Source organism: Ailuropoda melanoleuca, chromosome 13 (genome assembly GCF_002007445.2).
Source record: "Ailuropoda melanoleuca isolate Jingjing chromosome 13, ASM200744v2, whole genome shotgun sequence".
In the NCBI taxonomy this organism is placed as follows: domain Eukaryota; kingdom Metazoa; phylum Chordata; class Mammalia; order Carnivora; family Ursidae; genus Ailuropoda; species Ailuropoda melanoleuca.
In genome coordinates, this window is record NC_048230.1 from 22,013,861 (window position 1) to 22,028,772 (window position 14,912).

Genomic DNA, 14,912 nt, shown 5'->3' on the forward strand with positions numbered 1-14,912 from the left:
ACAGGAGCTGGTGGAGAGATACCCCAGCTTTGTCACTCTTGGTTGGGACAACTCTGAGGTGGGTTCTCCAAATGATTGAGCCCCGGCTGTCCACAGCAGTCATGCACTCATTCACAGACCCCGTGTTGGCTTCCTTTGCGTCACTTCCCCAGTCCCCTCCCTGCCCAAGCTTCCTGGGATTGACACCCGGTAACACCATCTGTCCTCAGGAACTGACTCAGTGTCTGTTTCTGGGGGAGCCCAAGTTAAGCGCTTTGTCCGGTTTTAAATGCTCGAGCATCTCCCAATATGATCAGATAATTGCCGGTGAGATTCTCCTCTGTGCAGACTTGGCTGAAATCAGAGGGATAGAATGTGGTCTGACAGAGTGAGAACAGAGGTGGGTTTTCCAGTCTCCAGGGAACTCTGGTAGCTTTTATGCATATTCTCAGATTCTGTATATCACCATTTTTGGTAAATTTTCAGCTTAACATTTACCTGTTATTTCTTCATTTTTATTTAATATTTATTTTTATTTAACATTAATATTCATGTATTTATAGTCACTTAATATTTTTTTAAGTCATCTCTATACCCTACGTGGGGCTCGAACTTACAACCTCAAGATCGAGAGTTGCATGTTCCACCGACTGAGCCGGCCAGACAGCCCCAATGTTTACATTTTATGACAAATAACTATGGCTCCCAGCTGAGCCAGGGAGTTTATTATGATGACATTTCTTTTCTTATGCAATTTTTTGTGCTGCCTGGAATTAATAGTCTCATTTCTTTGGTTGTTTAATTTTCTTTGCAGCCGCTGCTAATCCTACCCTCCCCTCCAGCGACTTTTCACTATGTGTCCGCAAGGTCGAGCCTGTCCTCCCAGGAGCCCTCGCCCTCCTGCTACATCTGGACGGTGGGGCTGTGGCTTCACCGGCTTCACTCTCCTTTGACACTCTCCCACGTAGGATGCCCTGGTCCCTCGATCCCATTTGTGGCAGAGATTACTTCTCTTACCCAAAAGGAAGCCTTCTCCACGTACACACTCTTTTGTACTTTGCTTTTTTCACTGAACAATATATCCTGGCTGTTGGTGGCTCTCAAGTTCGGAGCAAACATCCTCTTTCTTTTGGACCGACTGTGATTTCTTTCGCCCATCTCCTATGTTTGGATGTAGGAGTTTCTAAAACTTTGCTCTTATAAATAATGCTGAAAAACCTTGTTTTTTCCATATTGTTGGAGGGGTATATTCAGGGTAAATTCTAGAAGTGGGACTGCCAGGTCAAAACATAAATGCCCATCTTGTTAGAGATCGCCGATCCCTCTTCCGCAGGGATCACACTATTTTGGACTTGCAACAGCTAAAGGAAAAGTGTTTCCTCTATTCACTTCGGACCGGAACATGCGGGGTTTCCCCCCCACAACAACCAATTCTCTAAGTCTCCGTACACTGACGGGGCACCCTACAATTCAATTCCGTTCTGACCCTAACTGCCCAGTAAGTACAGACCCCACAGGTGAAGGGCCTCAGTGCCACGAAATTGCCCTTTACTGTGGACACCAATCGCAATTCCAGGCCTCCCATACTTCTGACCCACCAGCCATCAACTGGGGATTCCTGGTCCTCAGGTTTGATAATTTCCTAGAGTGGTTCAGAGGACTCAGGGAAACACATCCCTAACTATTACCGATTTATCAAGAACGATGCAACACAGGAACAGTCAGAGGGAAGAGGCACAGGGCCAAGCATGTGGGCGGAGGTGCAGAACCCCCACACCCTCTCCAGGTGCACCCGGCACCTCATTGTGTTTGCCAACCTGGACGGCTCCCCAAACCCCTTCCTTCAGATTTTTTTTAAAAAGATTTTATTTATTTGTCAGAGAGAGAAAGGGAGAGCACACACGCAGGAGCAGGGGGGAGTGAGAGAGGGAGAAGCAGGCTGCCCACTGAGCAGAGAGCCTGAGGCGGGACTCGATTCCAGAACCCTGAGATCATGACCTGAGCTGAAGGCAGACGCTTAACCGACTGAGCCATCCAGGCGCCCCTCGTNCCCACTGAGCAGAGAGCCTGAGGCGGGACTCGATCCCAGAACCCTGAGATCATGACCTGAGCTGAAGGCAGACGCTTAACCGACTGAGCCATCCAGGCGCCCCTCGTTTAGGGTTTTAATGGAAATTCCATTACATAGGCACGATTAGTGAAATCACTGGTCATTGGTGATTCATTTCATCCCCAGACTCTGCTCTCCCCAGAGGCAGAGGTGGGGTGGAGAGGAGTAGGAGGTGGGACTGAACGTTCCAACCCTCTGATCCTAGGTGTGTTCCTCTGACAACCAACGCCCACCTTCCAGGATCACCTCATTAGCATAAACTCAGGTAGGGTGAAAATAACAAAAGATGTTCCTTTCACCCTCTGCTCAGGAAATTCCGAGTTTTAGGAGCTCCGTGTTGAGAACTTGTGGCAGAGACCAATTCCATATTTCTCATTACATCACACCAGCAGAGTATGAGAGCACCTATTTCCCACAGAGCCTTGCCAACAGGCTCTGTGGTCAAGCCTTTGAACTTCTGCCAGCCTGATGGATGAGAGAGTATTACCTCGTGGTTTAAATTCGCATTTCTCAGTGAGTGAATTGACCATATTTTCATATCTTTAAAGGCCATTTGTCGATCTTTTTCTGTGTGTAACATCTCATGCTTTTGCCCACTTTTCTTTTTCTTTCCTTTTTTTTAACAGATTTTATTTATTTATTTACTTGACAGAGAGAGAGAGAGAGCACAAGCAGGGGGAGAAGCAGGCAGAGGGAGAGGGAGAAGCAGGTTCTCTGCTGAGCAGGGAGCCCAATGCGGGGCTCAATCCCAGGACCCTGGGATCATGACCTGAGCCGAAGGCAGACGCTTCGCGGACTGAGCCACCCAGGCGCCCCTTGCCCACTTTTCTAACAGGGAAGGATTATTGTAGAAAAATATGCTTTAAAGGTACACGCGGTGCTGCTGTAACAAAGAAGCCCTGTAGCATGGCGGCTTAGGTCAGACAGAGATCATTTCTTTCTGTAAGTGGTAAGAGGCGAATAGCCCAGGGCTTCTAGAGAGTCCCCACGACCCCCAGCATGTGGCTTCCATTGCCCAGTCTTGGCCACTTCTCAATCAGCAGGGAGGGGAAACACAAAGAGCAAGCAACTTTTCTTCTAGGGATGGGATCCAGAGGCCACACACCTCACTACTGCTCCCCTCCCGTTGGCCAGGATACCTAGCGGCAAGGAAGGAATGAAATCTGGCTCCCCACTGGGCCACCACTTACCCTACTGAGGCTTAAGGGTGGGGTTTCCATTACTAACAGGAAGGAAGGGAGAATCGCTAATGCAGAGCACTTGAGGGGGTCATTGGATCTCTCTGCTCCCAGATGAGGTGAAAGAGATGATGAACGCGTTCTGCCTGGATGACTCACAAGAGAACATGTATTGAGTGGTGACTACCGGGACGCTCCATTCTAAACACTTGGCATGTGTAAAGCAGTCATCTGTCCATCATGTATGCAATGGCTAGTATGCTATCATTAGAGAAAGGAAACCGGGGCAGAGAACAATGAATTTGTCTGGAATCTCCAAGGCAATACGATGGAGCCAGGGCAGTCTGGCTCTGAGCAATACTCTTAGTCACTATTTTATTCTGTGTCTGGACCACATTTAGGTATTTTGAGATATTTTTTGCTCTGTGGGACCAGAACTTTCTCTCCTCGAACACATAAATCTATTTTTCAACTTTCAGACATACGATGCTCATATGCTTTTGTGGAAATGGGAATATTTTCCAGGAAAGGGCTGCCTTCCCACCACGACACTGGAGCCTTACCGGCCACTTGGCCTTCCACTCATGGCACGGCGTGGCTGTTTGCTGGCTGAGACTCCTGTTCCTCCTGCCTTCCCCGTGTGGCCTCATAATAAACCCCCATTATATAAATAACTTCNGCGACACTGGAGCCTTACCGGCCACTTGGTGGCCTTCCACTCATGGCATGGCGTGGCTGTTTGGTGGCTGAGACTCCTGTTCCTCCTGCCTTCCCCGTGTGGCCTCATAATAAACCCCCATTATATAAATAACTTCGGTGTGGTTCAGGTCCTCCATCCTGGAAAGAGCCCAAACCTCACCCCCTTGTGTGTGAGGCTGGGAGCCTGGCCTTTGTCTTGTGCGTGTTGATATGCCATGAAGTGATCTGGAGCGGGGAGGCCAGGAGCAGCCCCGTCATGTAGAAGCAGCCTTAGGGAGCCCTGTGGAGGCCAGGTGGGGGTGGGGCGGAGGAGAAATGAGGAGACCAACGCGAGACCTTAGGCGTGGGAGGAGCCAGCAAGTTCTAGGGGTGTTTGGGAATTTGGGAATGGATGGGTCCCCGGGAAGAGGAGAGAAGTCTAGTGTGGCTTTCAGGTTTTCTGGGTGGTTGGGGGGGGTGCCATCAGTCAAGTTAGAGAGAACACATGCTGGGGGGGCGCGGAGAAGACATTCCTTCTCGGGGGTTGGGTGTATGCTCCCGAAGGACCTCCGGGTGCAGATGTCTTGTGGGTAGCTGTGTGTAAGAGTCTGGAGCTCAGATGAGAGAGGTCTAGAGAGGGATTGGGGAGGCATGAGGGTGCAGGGGAGAGCCACAACTAAGGAGTGGGAGTTAATATAGAAGACAAGAGGTTCGAGAATGAAATCGTAGGAACTTGCTAACATTTACTGAGCTTCTACCATATGCCAGGCATGGAGGTAAGGATGTCCTTTCTATACTTTCATCTCCTTTAATCCGCAAACAACCCCGATATGTGGTATTACTATGATATGTGGTATTAACAATACACTGGTGTGGGTATTATTATTCGATTCCCCTTTTAGGGAAGAGGAAACCGGATCTGCCTCATGAAGTGACTTGCTCAAAGTCTCACAGCAAATCGGTGGTGGAGCCAATCACCGGCCAGGCCACTCGTACGTAGTTTGTACATAAATTCCATTTTATGTGGGGTGTGCCCAGAGGATAGAGGGGCTCTGGGAGCACTCCTGGGTCCTCTGCTGCTTTGTCCCACCCCCCCACTCCCATGGGGCTCCCCCCTTCCATTGCCTCAGCACTCATGTTTTCAACTGTGTCCCTTTGAGGACAGCTGCTGATGTCGTGACCTGGGTGTGTTTGATTTCCCCTGATGCTGGGACTCTCTGCACGGCTGGGTCAGGCCTCCTGCTCATTTGGCCAGAAGCAGCCCATTTTTGTTTTCCAGACAGGAGTGTCCTCACCATCTGCCCTGTCTGCCTCTCTAGTGGGTCTTGCGCTGTTCTGTACTGTGCACATTCCAGCCACACCACACCTGTCGCTGGCCCCCCACAAGCTGGCCCCTCTACAATGCATTGCCTTTGCTCACGTAGCCCCCCTGCCCAGAATGCCTTTCCTCCCCAGTGCGGACTGGCCATCTCTTACTCATCCTTCGAGGCCCAAGTTAAATGTCACCTCTCCTGTGATGCCTTCCCCTGTTGTTCCGGACTCGCTCCCAATGCCGCTGTGCCCCCATGGAACTAGGTTCACATCGCTGTTAGGGTAGTCATTGTACCAAACTGTTATCGTGTGTTATGTGTTTGCAGTCGCCATTTACAACATGGTGACCTCCTGGAGGACAGGGATTAGCCTTTGTATTAGCCTTTGTTCCCAGAGAATGCGCACTGGTGCCTGGTACAGGTGGGGGCTCGGCAAATGTCGGTGAGTGAGCGGTGGGGTGAATAACCTGGCGGACAGCGGCCGCCCCACCTGCACCTTCCCGGCGCAGCCTCTAGAGGGCAGTCTCACACCGCACGCGGCTTCTCTGGCCCCTGCCCCCAGTCACTTCCTTTCCATCCTTGGCAATGCCGGACACAGGTGTGTGTACCTGTTTTCACTCACTGAAAGAAATCCAAAGAGGATCTTTACTTTTACGAAAAAAGTGGAAATAGCCCTTGCTCAGCGTTAGTCCTGCAGCGAGCAGAATGATAGTGGACGCAGTGAGGACTCCCAGCCGCAGAGCGGCCCCGCCAGGCTCCCCCTGCGATCCCTCCAACCACACTCGGCATCTCAGCACCAAGCCTCCGGAGCTCTGCACTGTCTGTGAGCATCTGTGCTTTAGTTCCATCTATTTTGTGCATTCATTCGCAAGAAGCGTCCTAAGGTATCAGAAAGGCCTAAAAGGATTTTCCATATAAATTAATGGTAATTGCTTTCTCACTTTGTGCCGCGTTGGCTTACAAAAGGTCTATTTTGGATATCGGGGAGAAATCTGTAGATAGATAGATGGGTGGGTGAGTGGGTGGGTGGAAAGATAGGTAGGGTGTGCGTGGTCCAGACAGGCCCTGGAGTTAAGAAGCTCTGGGACCCAGGATCTAACCAAGCCGGTTTAGACGCTAGAGGCACGGCGGCCCATCCCTTAGACCCGCAGACGTAGGCCTAGGGACTATGGTTGAAACATGGAAAAATATTATTGGTTTCAAAATAAAAAGAGAAGATTGCAAAATGGAAACTCAAATATTTAAGTAAATGGCTACAAAACAAAACATCAGCCAATCAACTGCCACTCCATTTGTATGTAGTTTGTATATAAATCACCTTGCACGTGGGATGGGAGTGCATCTGAATGTGTTTGGTGTGATGTGGGCACAAGTGTCGAGGGCCCGGGATGTCCTTGAAAGGGCCCTGGGAGGGAGTAAACCCAACGGAGGGTTCTGTGGAAGCCTGGACTCCCCGCCAGAGGGCTCTGGGTGCCGCTCCTGAGCTCAGCCGCTGAGTGGCTGGGTCAGAGGCTGCCAGTCCAGGGCCCCCTCTTCCTGCTGAGGGCTCTGGAGCCGAGCCGGGAAAGACAAGGATCAGTAACAAAGGCTGCCCTCAACCACACTTTCCTGATCTTGAGATGAGATGGAAGAGGGGTGGTATTTCATTCACTTAAGTTCCTACACTGGGGAGATGCTGGTTAGGAAAAGATGCTGTCCCCTGCGACTTCCCGGGGTGGCATGAACAGGAAGCAAGAATAGAACTGAGTGACTCTGAATTTAAGTCTGAACCAGTCGGCATTGGGTGGGGACCCAGGTAGACTTCTGGGAAGAGGCGGCATTTTGCGTGGGCCCTGACCAGTGAGTCAGCATCCCATGGGCAGTACGTGGAGCATCCTAAAAGAGCAGGAGAGAGGGAAATGGAGATTCCGGGGCCTGTCCTCCAGGCCTCACCAAATGCCTGCCGCTGCCTGCCGTCTTATCGTCTTATCGTTTCCAAATGACACATGCAGGGACTGCAGATCAGGGAGGTAATCACCATCACAAGGGCCACTTGCTGTGTGCCCCCTTCCAGCCAGACCCTGTGCTAAGCCCCTGACATATATTGTCTTATTGAATCCTCGCGGTAACACTAGTGGGAAGTAGATGTTATTAGGTTCATTTGACAGGCCGGGGACCGGAAGTTCAGAGAGCTTAAGGAAGCTGTTGCAAGTCAGGATTCAAGGGCAAGGCTGTCTGACTTCAAACCAGTGTTCTGGATCACGACCTCGTACCCTCTTTCAAGGAGGCCTGCCCAATTTCACGGGGCTGTTAATTAAGTGGCGGAGCAGAACATTTATTGAGGGCTGGTAATCAATGTGGCAGACGCTGTTCTAAATGCTTTACGCATTTTAACTCATTGAGCTGAAGTGGAGACTATAATTGTCATTGCCATATGGGGAAACCGAGGCCAAGAGAGGCTAAGTAATTTGCCTGAAGTGGTTGCCAGGTGGTCTAGTTCCAGGGTCTGGGCTCTTGCCCGCGATGCTTTACTAGCCTGCCTCCTTGACGAGACATGAGGTGTGGGGTGGTCACAACGTGGGGTGGAAGACCCAGGGGCTGGAGATGTAGTGGTTTGTGAGATGTGTGAGGGAGCTGGGGTAAGGAAGGACACCCCAACCACAGGAGACAGGGGGTGTTTTTCTCTGCTGTTTCCTCAGAAGGAATTCAATGCTGACTTCTCAACGAGACTACTGAGCGCGTAATCTCTCCCCAAATATCATCCTTACAAGTTGTTTTGTTGAAATGGTTTTTGATTAGCAAATACTGCCATTTTGGGGGTGCCTGGGTGGCACAGCGGTTAAGCGTCTGCCTTCGGCTCAGGGCATGAACCCAGAGTCCTGGGATCGAGCCCCACATCAGGCTCCTCTGCTGGGAGCCTGCTTCTTCCTCTCCCACTCCCCCTGCTTGTGTTCCCTCTCTCGCTGGCTGTCTCCCTCTCTGTCAAATAAATAAATAAAATCTTGAAATAAGGGCTCTTTTGTCTATGGCCATAGCACCATGAATGCAAGATCTCCTCTGAAATAGGGGGTTCCTTTTTCCCTTGTGACCAGGGCCGCCAGTCTGCTGGAGCTTTCCTGAATGGCTCGCACAGTCCTCCAGTTAGGGCGAGGAAACCACTTTGTGGAGAGGGATGGGGGCAAGACAGGGCTGTACAGAGAGAATGTCTGGTGTGAATGTGGTCAGAGATGCACTTAAGTGATGAGAAGGAAACCTGCCTTGGCTCTGTCCCCTAATAAATCTTTTCAGTTTCTTTGGGACCAGTTGTAGGTTTCCTGGCTCAAAGGAGAAGAATGGCAGGTTGATGGGGGTGAAAGCTGTAGGGAGACGCAGAGCATTAATAACGAAGCACATGGGCTCTGAAGTTGGACTGTCTGAACCCAAATCCCAACTCTGTTACTGTAGGACCTTGGGCCATTTACTCAATGTCTGTCTTGATGTCCCATCTGTAAAATGGGTATATTAATGATATCTTTAATCACGACTTGTTCATTCATTAATATTAGATCAATGGCTTGTTGTAGGGATTAAAATCACCAAATACAAAGTGCTTAACACCCCCCACTTACCACGTAAGCATTCAATGCCAACTATTTTACTCAAATCCAAAGGAGATATTGTGTAGTTGATGGCGAACAACAGAAACAATCCTATTGTTCCGGCTATACGAACAGAGACTGAAGTTGGCTACAGGAAAAATTTCCCCACAATAAAGGGTGTGAAGCCCTGAGCAGATTATAAAAGCTCTTTGGTTTCTTCCCAAGGGCCATTTTCGTCTGGGGGGGTCATTTCTGGGGGCAGGGAGCTGGAAGATTTGCCCTGGTGATGGGTGTGCCTGTTTGGTTTCCTGAATCCGCGGCAGTTCAGTTGATAAACAGATGCTCTGTTTGGCTTTGCGGCCGGTTTACAGGCGGGAGACGGAGCGCCTGCATTGCCAAGGTGCCCGTTTCTAGCAGTTTCCTGGACCCGGGTACATTTCTGTTTTACAAGTACTCCCGCGATCCTGCCTCAATCTCCCTACTGCTTAACCGTGACAGGTGCTTCTCCTGGGCTGAGTGGGGGCTGAGCTGCGGGCGAGGTGGGGTTGTGTGGGGGCGGCAGGGATGGGTCCCCGTGATGGGGGTGATGGGGACCGACCTGCATCTGGCTGGCTTTAGAAGGATTTGTCCTGACTTGAAGGTAGGCTGGAAAGCCTGGCAAGGAAAGTGTTACTGAAGGGGTGGCAAGCGGTGAGGGAGGGAGGCTCTGGCCAAGCAGTTCTTATCTTCGGGGAAAGTTTCAGGGTCATTGTCACTTGCTGGGACTTTCCTGGACTGTGAACTTAATTGCGGAGGACAGGCTGGTGAGAGGAAGTCAGTCTCAGCGCCACACCCACCCCTCCCCTCCCCTCCCCCACAGCGAGTTTGCTGTTTCCCCAAACGGGAGTGTTACACCCCTAAACCCCACTCCAGCCCCGCCCGCCCTGGCTCGGCCACCTTCCTCATCCTCGCTAAGCCTTGGCTCCCCCCTCTATAGAAAGGAATAATGGAGCGCCTGCATGGCTCAGTGGGTTAAGCCTCTGCCTTGGGCTCAGGTCATGATTCCGGGGTCCTGGGATCCAGCCCTGAACCATCATCCCGAGGTCATGGGATTGAGCCCCGCATTGGGAATCCCTGCTCAGCGGGGAGTCTGCTTCTCCCTCTGTCAATGCCGCTCCCCCTTGCTTGTGCTCTGTTTCTCCACTAAATGAAGTCTTTTTTTTTTTTTTTTTAGATTCTATTTATTTATTAGAGAGAGAGAGAGAGGGAACACAAGCAGGGGGAGAGGGAGAGGGAGAAGGAGGCTTCCTGCTGAGCAGGGAGCCCGATGCGGGGCTCGATCCTAGGACCCCGGGATCATGACCTGAGCTGAAGGCAGACGCTTAACAACTGAGCCACCCAGGCGCTCCAGTAAACAAAATCTTAAAAAAAAAAAAAAAGGATAACAACAGCACTGACCTACAGTACATACTCAGTGTGTGTTGTGTTTAAATAATATGATAATTAAGAGTCCTGGGCTTGGGGGTGGGTGGGTAGAGAGCCTCTTTCTGGGGCACAGACCGGGAGGTGGTCAGAGGTGTAGGGCGGTGAACGACCTCTCAGGGAGCAGATGTTGAAGATGAATGACAACGGGTGTGAAATATTGACCCAGGGAGAAGTGCCTGCTGTTTGTCCACCGAACCAGTGCGGCAGCTTCCGTGGGAGGAAGTGCAGAAAAGGGCCCCAGGTCAGGAGGGCCACGCTCCCGCAGGCTTGCCCAGGGGAGCCTCACCGAGGTCCGGAGGAGCACAGTCCCCCCGGCTGGGGGATTTGGAGAAGGGTGCTTAGGTTGGGAATCAGGGCAGGCACCTTACCTGTGCACACACATCTAAAAAATTGGTCCTTTTTTTTAAGCTTAAAAAAAAAAAAACCAGATGGAATGTTAGTAGTGATTATGTTTGCTTGCTAGAGCAATACTTGACCTTTTCTCCCTACTTCATGCATTTCAAATGTTCTTTTTTCTTTAATATTTTATTTGGGAGAGAGAGCTTAGCAGGGAGCCCGATGTGGGGCTGGATCCCAGGATCCTGGGATCATGACCTGAGCCAAAGGCAGATGCTTAACCGACTGAGCCACCCAGGTGCCCCATTTTAATGTTCTTTAAGGAGCATATATTGATTTTTAAAAAGGGAGAAGGTAGGCGCATCTGCATGTCTGTTCAGTTCCTAAAATCAAAGGTTTCTTTCCAGCCCTACCCTCCCAGTATTTGACGCTGTGGATTGAACCCCTTTCCTGCAGCTGTTTTCTCACTTGACTTCCAGCTGTCACTCCTCTCCTGGCTTTTCTCCCCTTCTTGGAATGCTGCCCAGCCCCTAAAGTTGATGTTATTCGGGGTCTGTCCTCAACTCATCCTTTCCCTCTTCTCCGTCCAGGCCAGCGCCTGCCCTATGTCAACAATGACTTCCAGCCCTGACCCAGCGCTTTGCTGGAACATTTCTCCCACGGCCTACTGACTATCCCTACGAGTCCCTCAGATTCAACTTGCTTAAAACTGGAATTCCCTCCCTGAAAGCCCCTCTTTCTTCTGTATCGTCTCCCTTGGTGGTCTGGGTCAGAACCGTAGGAATTATTCTTCCCTACCTTTCTGTAGAGGGTTGAATGGTGCTCTCCCCCCTCCCCCCCAAGAGAGGTTCCATGTCTTAATCCGCAGAACCTGTGACCATTACAGCTAGAGGGTATTGCCTTATAGGACAGAAGGTATGATCATCTTTTCTCTTGGGTCTTTCGGGTGACTCCTACATCCAACAAGTGTCCTTAAGAGACATGCAGAGAACACGCACTGAGGCGGTATTGTGACCATGGAGGCAGAGACTGGAGTGAAGCCACAAGTCAAGGAATGCCAACAGTCACTGAAAGAACGGACTGTCCCCAACAGCCTCTGGAGGGAGTGTGGCCCTGCCAACACCACCTTGGTTTTGAACATCTAAGGGCCTCCAGAATGTGAACGGTGAGAGGATGATTTTGTTGCTGGAAGGTTCCCGGTTAGTGTTAATTTGTTATGGCAGCCCTAGGAAATTAATATACCCTCATTCTTTCACATTTAATGGATCACAAAAATCCTGTTGATTTCAACTCCGTAAACAGCTCTGCTTTTTTCTCTCTCATGCGTCTCCAGTCTGGTCCAGGCCCTGGCTGCTTCTCTTGGGGTAGCGCGGTGAGGGGTCTCCTCACTGCTCTTTCTTCCTCCAGGTTCCCCTGCTTACTGTCCTTACCACCCAATTCATTCTCCACGGTGTTCCTACAACCCAGAACCACAGGGATCATTCTGGAAGACAACCTTGATTACATCATTCCCTTATTAAAAATCTCAAGAGCGGGGGCGCCTGGGTGGCTCAGTCGGTTAGGCGTCTGCCTTTGGCTCAGGTCATGATCCCGGAGTCCTGGGATCAAGCCCCGCATCAGACTCCCTGCGCAGCGGGGGTCTGCTTCTTCATCTGCCTCTCACCCCACTCATGATCGCTCCCTCTCTTTCTCTCTGTGTCTCTCAAATAAATAAATAAATAAATCTTTTTAAAAAAAAATAAATAAAAATCTCAAGAGTGGGGCATCTGGGTGGCACAGTCGTTAAGCGTCTGCCTTCGGCACAGGGCGTGATCCCGGCGTTGTGGGATCGAGCCCCATATCAGGCTCCTCCGCTATGAGCCTGGTTCTTCCTCTCCCACTTCCCCTGCTTGTGTTCCCTCTCTCGCTGGCTGTCTCTATCTCTGTCGAATAAATAAATAAATAAATAAATCTTTAAAAAAAAAAGTCTCAAAAGCTCTCTATTGCCTCTGTTAAGACCAAGTCCACCTTATTTCTCAGAATGGGACACAAGGCCCTTCCCAGACTGGTTTGAACCTTCTTTCCAGCCTCCTCTCTTACTGTGCCCCGCCGGGGAGCTGTGCTCTCATCACGTGGATGATGGCAATTCCTTCATCCCAACATGCTCTTTTGAAGCTCCTGTTCTTTTTTTTTTTATAGAACACTTTTAATTTTGGGATAACTGTAGGTTCACAGCCCAGTTGCAGAAAACAGTACAGAGAGATCCTATGTACCCTTTACACAGTTTCCCCCAACATTTTGCAAAACTTTGGTCTCGTCTCACAACCGGGGTATTGACACTGATACCATCTGAGATGTCCCAGTTTATTGGCGCTCATTCACATGTAGTTCAATGTAGTTGTATCCCGTTTAGGTTTCTTATCGACCAGCACAGTCAGGGTGCAGCTCTGTCACCACACGGACCCCTCGCATAGCCTTCAGACCATACCCCCCTTCCCTTTCCTTCCGAGCCTAGCAGCGACCTAAGCCCTGGCAATCACTGGTCTAGTCTCCATTTCTCTCATGTTGAAGTTTCAAGAGTGTTAAGGGAACATATAGTATGTAACTTAAAATGCTTTGCAAATTGAGCATAATTCCCTGGAGACTTCAGTCAAGTTATTGCGTGGACCAGGTTTGTTCCTTTTTATTGCCGAGTAATATTCCATCCTGTGTCTTTTTCTTTTTAAAAGATCTTACTTAGGCCGCCTGGGTGGCTCAGTCAGTTAAGCATCTGCCTTCGGCTCAGGTCATGATCTCGGGGTCCAGGGATTGAGTCCCGCATTGGGGGGGGTCCCTGCTCCGCGGGGAGTCTGCTGCTCCCTCTGCCTGCAGCTCCCTCTGCTTGTGCTGTCAAAGAAATACAATATATATTTTTTAAAGATTTATTTATTTGCTAGAGAGAGAACAAAAGTGAGAGAGAGAGCACACAAGCAGGGGGAGCAGCAGGCAGAGGGAGAAGCAGATTCCCTGCTGAGCAGGGAGCCCGATGTGGGACTTGATCCCAGGACCCTGGGATCATGACCTGAGCCAAAGGCAGATGCTTAACCAACTGAGCCACCCAGGCGTCCTATAAATAAATAAGATCTTTAAAAAAAAAAAAAAGAGGACACCTGGGTGGCTCAGCATGGAATCAGAGGCAGGGCAGCAGGACGAGACATGGCAAGGGAAGAGGTTTCTGTGCCACCTAGAGCTCCAGCCTGGAATGCTGGGAGTCCTGAAGCCTGGGATTCTGAGACACTCTTATGTGCTGATAACCCCCATGCTTCCCCACCCCCACTCCTGTCCCTGGAGCTCAAATGAGCTTGTTATGTGATTCACCTAGATTATAGTCTTTTGGGGCAGAAACTGGTTTCTTTTCTTTTCTTTTTTTTTTTTGATTTTTAAATACTTACTTTGGAATAATTATAGATTCACAGAAAGTTGCAAAGTTGTTTACTGTCTGCTTCACTCAGTTTCCCCCAATAGTTACATTTTTTATGTCACTGTAGTATAATACAGAAACCAAGCAAATTACGTTGGTACAATGTGCATGTCGTTCTCCTTCTGAACTGTGACTTTGTTTTCACCAAGAAAGGAGGGGGGAAAGCTTCAGTGGAGACAGCCTAAAGGGCCTTGTAGGTACTGGCCTAAGGGCTCCTGGAGTGGGGGCGTCTCAGCCCCTTCTTTTTATATTCTAGTACTTCTGCTTAAAAGTCCTTTGCATTCTGAGCCCTTCTCTGACTTCACTGCTCCCTCCCCCTTTGTAGACACCCTCAGAATACAATCCCATTTTTGCCTGCCATTTCTGTCCCTCAACCTCTTCAAAAGCATTCTTTTTTTTTTTTTTTAAAGATTTTATTTATGTATTAGAGAGAGAGAGCACAAGCAGTGGGAGGTGCAGAGGGAGAGGGAGAAGCAGGCTTTTCAGTGAGCAGGGAGCCCGACATGGGGCTCGATCCCAGGACCCTGAGATCATGACCTGAGCCGAAGGCAGACACTTACCCGACTGAGCCACCCAGGTGCCCCCAAAAGCACGCTTATAAGACCTCATTGACTTGGGCCTCGATCACACCTTTGCGAACGCTTAGGTCTCACCGCCCTTCTGTCCTCAGTCTGTGAGATGACTTCCCTTATCTTTGTATCCTTAAATTGCTTTCGTGAGTGACTATCTCTTTTCCCCATCAGATTAGGAGACCCCTGAAGCCCAAGCTCCCCCCCCCAGCTGTTTAAGAGTTCCCTGAGGGCAGAGGGAATGTCTTCACCAATCTTGTAGATACCTCCAGGGAAGAACTTTTCTATTTTT